The 7,089-nt window shown below is 38.0% G+C and overlaps 1 long non-coding RNA gene across 1 annotated transcript; it reads left to right on the forward strand.

The window, feature by feature from the left end:
- The first annotated feature begins 518 nt into the window (after positions 1–518).
- LOC131363934 (uncharacterized) lies at positions 519–5,513 on the forward strand. The gene is made up of 4 exons (XR_009206403.1): positions 519–801; positions 1,116–1,279; positions 1,830–1,964; positions 4,634–5,513. It is a non-coding gene; the product is annotated as an uncharacterized LOC131363934 (long non-coding RNA).
- The last annotated feature ends 1,576 nt before the right edge of the window (positions 5,514–7,089 follow it).

Below are 7,089 nucleotides of genomic sequence, written 5' to 3' on the forward strand. Positions count from 1 at the left end.
GTGATAAATAAACATGTTGATTAGATCTTCATGAGTACATGCATTTTCATCATGCTTGTGTATTGTACTGTCAACCTGATGGTTAGCAGGAATGGGAGAAGTATTTCCTAGAGAAGCTTTGATCCAAGTGGTATTTGTAGATGAATATTACAGAAGGGTACATGCATGCTGCATCAGAAAACAAGGATGTTATTGTTTCAGTGTTCCTGGTTCACTAAAAAGTCTTCTGTAGGGTTCAAATCCTTATTGAAATGGCATTGCTGAGCATTGTTTTCTTATTTAAGAGGAAGTCAGTTAGAGTCCTCACTGTACAGAATTTGTGGAAGGAAGCGTACAACATCCTGCTGCTTGATGTTGTCTATTGTCTGTGCTCTTTAGGTGGCAACCCAAACTCATTTGCCAATTACAGCTTGGCTCAGTATACAAAAATCCATCATATGCATACGCACTGTTTTAACTAATGATGGGTTACTGCATGTGCTGCTTTGCTCATGAGACAGTTGTTCATTTTAAAGGGCTGGATGAGAATTTCAATTTTCATGTTCTGTGGTAAAGACAGTCTAGCACAGAGTGTGCTCTCTTTAGGTCTTCCCAGAGCTCATCATCTAGACTGGTTCTGTTGATTCAGTGTGTCCTTAACAAAGTAGTGACTTACCTGGCAGACTGGGAATAAAGGGCTGCTTTCTCCATCTCTAAATGGAGCTCAGCTCCCCGACGGCTTTTCTACTAAATGGAGGAAAAAGTGCAGGATCTGAACTGTTATAAATTCAAAAGTCTACTCATGTTGTGTGACCATTACAGGTAAGTAAGCTACACAATTTGTAAAACCTGGTTACAGTGTAACAGCTGAACATTTGAGTACATAATACCTTGTTAGAGTTTAATGAGAATGAGGGAAAGCACACAACCTTGAGGAATGTCTGTGCTGATTGTCAGGCATCATAAAGTGTGTGACTCTGTCGCACATTCTGTCTGTTGCTTGTCAAGAAAACGTCAATGAATCAACATTTTGGGTTGTACACCAAACAGAGGCTAAATATGCTGCAGGTTTGGGAATCATCTTGTTGAAGTCATATATACAGACTGAATCATTACAATTTCTGTGTTTTTGTTAGGACAAAATGAAAGATATACTGGAATCATTTTTAAACAGCAAAACACAAAGGGTGTCACATCCACTTCTGCGAAGTCTCCAATTCCAATTTTCCCAGCCAACAAGCATGCCACGTGACATTCAAGAAAACATCTATCTCTATATTCAATCTCCAATCACCTTAAGGTCAACCACAAATGTTTCTAATTTACCCAGACCTTGAAATAACCCAGGGTCATAGTCAAAGTCTTGCTCCTGGATTTCTCCAGAGATGTTATTAAAGCTTTTGATCATTGTTCATTTGTCTTGCTGTTTTGGATTCTATTGCCTCCTTTATTGCCTCGGCTTTTGTCTTTTAGTTAGTTTGCCCTCACAGTTAACATATTAACACAAATACTGTAGATAAAACACATATTCCTTTCTAGAAGTTGTTTTGGATCCTTTCAGTCATTAGAAGAGCTTTCTGTAGTGTATAGGAATTTTAGATCATTGTATACAGTGTAATGTGCCACTTTTTCTGCAGTTGACTGTAGATCATCAAGATCTTTCAAGATCTTAACTGTATTTTGTTTTACTCATCACCTCAGCTGTATTTCTCATGCATGCACAGTATTACGAATACACTATACAGGAATAGTGATTACAGAATATTTGCATCAAACAGTCTATATATATTTTTTCATTACTTTGTGTGGTCTTTCAAAGTGATACTCATGCAAGTCTGGTTGCCTTGCAGTTTGGTACTCATACCAGAGCTGTTAAACAGCTGCCATCACCAAAGACTTACCAAAGGCACCTTCTGTTTGCGATCAGCTAATGTACAGTGCAGCAGCTTCCAAATTCCTGGAGTCATTATGGAGGAAATGGAGAGGTAAATGTGTTGACGGCTCATTATTATCCAGAATGCTACAAAAACCATGCCTGTTGTTCATGGATTTTTTAAGCGTTCACATCACTGCTAATGTCCTTTTATTATTCATCATACTTTTCATTAGCTAACAGTCTGGAACTACGCAGCATGCAGAACTGCTATGATCTATTTTTAGATGCTATATTTAGATATTAGCAATTCATGGGGGTAAAGTATAATCACATTCACTTTAGATTGAACCAACACGAGGATAACTGACCCACCATTTTTAAACGTATTTTAATGTTAGATTTTGTCTGTTCCAAAACTCTAAAATACCAGAAAATTACCTTTATATACCTTTTAGAAAAAGCAAAATTCCCTCTTACAATAATTTATATAAATACATAAACATATTAAAAAGTCCTTTTGATATATATTTTACCACATTTTTACCACACTTCTTTTCCTCATCTTTAGTTCATTTTAATAAGAGAAACAGGACACCATGCTTTACTATAATGTTTTAATTATAATATTTACAGTGCATCCGGGAAAGTATTTAAGGCACTTCACTTTTTCCACATTTTGTTATATTACAGCCTTATTCCAAAATGAATTAAATTTATTATTTTCCTCAAATTTCTACAAACAATACAACATAATGACAACATGAAAGAAGTTTGTTTGAAATCTTTGCACATTTATTAAACATACAAAAACGAAAAAAAAAAAAACCCACACACATACATAAGTATTCAGAGCCTTTGCCATGGCACTCAAAATTGAGCTCAGGTGCTTCCTGTTTCCACTGATCATCCTTGAGATGTTTCTTCAATTTGATTGGAGTCCACCTGTGGTAAATTCAGTTGATTGGACATGTTTTGTAAAGGCACACACACACACACACACACACACACACACACGTGTCTCTACAGGGTCCCACATTTAACAGTGGATGTCAGAGCACAAACCAAGCAATGAAGTCCAAGGAATTGTCTTTAGACCTCTGAGACAGGATTGTATCGATGCACAGATCTGGAGTAGGGTACAGAAAAATTTCTGCAGCATTGAAGGTCCCAATGAGCACAGTGGCCTTCATCATCCGTAAATGGACTCTTTCTAGAGTGGGCCGCCCGACCAAACTGAGCGATTGTGGGAGAAGGGCCTTAGTCAGGGAGGTGACCAAGAACCTGATGGTCACTCTGAAAGAGCTTTAGTGTTTCTCTGTGGAGAGAGGAGAAACTTCCAGAACAACCATCTCTGCAGCACTTCAGCACTCAGGCCTGTATGGTAGAGTGGCCAGACAGAAGCCACTCCTCAGTAAAAGGCACGAGAGCTCATCTGTAGTTTGCCAATAGGCACCTGAAGGACTCTCAGACCATGAGAAACAAAAACCTCTGGTCTGATGAAGCAAAGATTGAACTCTTTGGCCTGAATGGCAAGCGTCATGTCAGGAGGAAACCAGGCACCACTCATCACCTGGCCAATACCATCCCTACAGTGAAACATGGTGGTGGCAGGATCATGCTGTGGGGATGTTTTTAAGCGGCAGGAACTGGGAGACTAGTCAGGATTGAGGGAAAGACGAATGCAGCAATGTACAGAGACCTCCTTGATGAAAACCTGCTCCAGAGAGCTCTGGACTTCAGACAGACTCAACGACCCTAAGCACACAGCCAAGATAACAAAGGAGTGGCTACGGGACAACTCTGTGAAAGTCCTTCAGTGGCCCAGCCAGAGCCCAGACTTGAACCCGATTGAACATCTCTGGAGAGATCTGAAAATGGCTGTACACTGACGCTCCCCATCCAAAACTGATGGAGCTTGAGAGGTCCTGCAAAGAATAGAATGGGAGAAACTGCCTAAAAATAGATGTGCCAAGCTTGTAGCATAATACTCAAAAAGACTTACGATGTACGTGTGATTTTTTTTCAAACAAACTTCTTTCACATTGTCATTATGGGAAATTGTTTGCAGAATTTTAAGGAAAATAATGAATTTAATCCATTTTGGAATAAGGCCGTAACATAACAAAATGTGGAAAAAGTGAAGCGCTGTGAATACTTTCCGGATACACTGCATTATGGTTTTGCCAGGGGGTCACTGTGGCTAAATGGATAGCAAGTTTGCTTTGCACCTCCAGGGTTGGGGGTTTATTTTCTGCCCTATGTTTGCAGAGTTTGGATGTTTGTTCATTGAGGGTTTTCTCAGGGCCCTCCAGTTTCCTCCCTCAGTCCAAAGACAATCATTGTAGGCTGATTGGCTTCTCTAATTTGTCTGGAGTGAGTATGTGAGTGTTTGTACAGTTGTGCTTTGCTATGGATTGGAACCCCAACCATGGTGTCCCGTGTCTCCCCGCCCTGTTCCCGAGACCCCTGGGATAGATTCCAGGTCCCCCACCACCCTGTGTTGGAAAATCTTTCCAGAAAATGGATGGGGATGAATGTTTTTGCCAAGCATACCATTTTGTCTCCAAGTCACAAAGGTTTTGGCATAATCCAAGCACAACACTTATCAAATATTTTAAGGCTTTTTAATCAAAATCATGTGTTGTTTTTTTGTCACCAGTGTTTCACTTGTAATGTTTTGTTCACACAACAAACTGTATTTTTCAAAATACCCTCTGCTTGTCGCTGGACTCTTGGTGGCCTTTTTGATAAGCCTCTTGTTTTTATTCTTGTTTTTAGTCTGGAACAACTGCCTAAGCTCAGCAAGATCTGGGCACTACCATATGCCTTCCACTTGTTAATGGCCTTTACTGTGCTCCACTGGATGCTTGGATATTTGCCTACCTTACAAGATCTCCAAACCGGTTCACATTTGTGTCTGTATGTGATCCATTAGTTTTAAAAGGCCGCAGCACTGGAAAAAAGCTGCATGCACATGTTTTTGAAATTACTGCCACATAGATAATTCACCTATATAGTGAAAAACAAAAAATGATGTTTGCGAGGCAATCTATCATGGCCATAGTGATAAAATAAAGAAAATTGGCAGTATAAGGCTTTACCACAAAGGTTATTTGATCTGAGGGTCGGCTGATTGTTCTCCTCCATTTTTCTTTTATGTTATCCATTGCCAACACTTGAATGATGAATAATGTGATATGTGCATGCATAGTGAGTGGAGAATAAAAAAGACACATGAGCTCCAGTGTAACTCTTCATATTTATACTTGCATATCCACAGCAGGAGAAAATACTGGATTACATGTACATATGTTGACTTTCAATGAATGAAGTCTGTAACACAGTATCTGTATAGTTTTACAATATTTCTGTACTATTTCAACCAATTCAATCCAATTTAAAAATGGATTGTTTTGTATACAAAGGGTCAGGCTTAGTTATATAGCCTATTCATGGCATGTGGTCTATTATTCCTCTATTCAAATGTGTAACTTTGGTTTGAGAAGAGTGTGGGGGGGCACAAAATGAGGGAAAATGTTTTTGATTTGAATCCTATTTCCTGCATTTACATACATTTAGGGACTATGGTGATACAAAATCCAGGAAATAATTAAGTTAATTATAATGATAAATTCTGCAAAAAAAAAAAAAAAAAATAGTAGGCTACTAAACTATGGATAAAAAAAAGATGTCTTAGTTTAATAGGGGCCGGTTCAGCAAGACATTGTAATGTCAAAATGTTCAATGTTTGTGTGTGAATAAAATTTAAATAAGGTGAGACATTTTCCACTGTTAAACAAACTTTTATTTTAAACTAACCGCTGTACCTTAAAATGTAAAATAAATCACTTGTTGCACAGGGTGTTTGTTTGGTGTTTAGAATAGAAAAAACAAAAAACCTTTAATGAACTGTGTGTGTTGAATCACTATTTTGTAATATCAATTGCAGATAGACAACAGCAAAATTAATACGTAATTATATGAAAATGTTGATCATTACTTTAATAATTGTCTTTCATGCAACAACCACCCTTAAGTAATGAACAAATTAAAATATTTACATTCCTGGTGCTAAATTTCTGTGCAGCACAAATACCTAAAGTAGATCATTTTTATGCCTCCAACACTGTATTATAGCAGGGTAGGAATTAATCTGTAATCCTTACTTCTGTAACGCAAAAGGATAGGGAAATTGATAACATAATAGATACAATACTTATTTGGTACATAGGATGCAAGATTGTCACATAATCTCACAAACATAAAAAAAATTTACTTTAATGTAAAGAACATTTTCCATTGTCCTCCATCTGTCCATTTAATCCCATCTGTCCATGTATCATATATATACAACTCATCTGCCCTCTGATTTGAAAACAACTGAGTTACAATCATATTGAGTCTAACATTAAAGTAGCATCCAGAGTCTGCTTGTCATACATTGCTGAGAGAAAATGCGTGGTTTAAATTGAACTCGTTTTCATGCTACATAGAATGTTCTAATCTACATTAAATGTTTAGCTAACCGCAGTTACCGAGCAACAACAGTGTATGTTAAATTTAGCTCAGTCAACGTTAGGCTAACATCAACAGGTGTAGACAGAAAACATGATCATCCTGACCTGAGCTAATTTACTGAATCAACCAACTCACATCTCCTTGCTTTCTTTTCATCCATGATGACATTAAAGTCATCTGTTGCTGCTTCTGGTGTTTCATCGCTGACTGTGCCACTACCGTGATACCTGTTCATTACACCTTTCAGTGAGCTATTTTTAGAGTGTGCACTCTGTGTGTCCTGCTCGGTCCTGCTCCTCCATGGCGATAAAATCATAACAAACCAATTTGAAAGTTGGGGGGACACAAACGGGATTTTGAAAAGTTGGGAGGACATGTCCCCACTATCCCCAGTGGAAATTATGCCCCTGCCTCTGTTCATCCATTATTAATTGTACCTGGTGGCATATGTATCAAGTTAGCTTGAACTCAATTGAGCCATGGGACATGGCATTGCCCTGATTAGCTAACATATTCATATTCTCTTGCAAATATGAGATAGCAGATGTTTACTGCAAGACAAAATAACAACTGTTAAAATTTGGCTCATCTTTTTACAAAAAACTTCTAAATTTTGTGACCTCTGGTTCCTTTAGTAAACTCAAAAATAAACATTCATTGGTAAAAGACACTCAATATCAACTTGAACTACACTATGTGGTCAAAGGTATGTGGAC

The sequence above is a fragment of the Hemibagrus wyckioides genome, linkage group LG13 (assembly GCF_019097595.1).
Source record: "Hemibagrus wyckioides isolate EC202008001 linkage group LG13, SWU_Hwy_1.0, whole genome shotgun sequence".
Classification (NCBI taxonomy): domain Eukaryota; kingdom Metazoa; phylum Chordata; class Actinopteri; order Siluriformes; family Bagridae; genus Hemibagrus; species Hemibagrus wyckioides.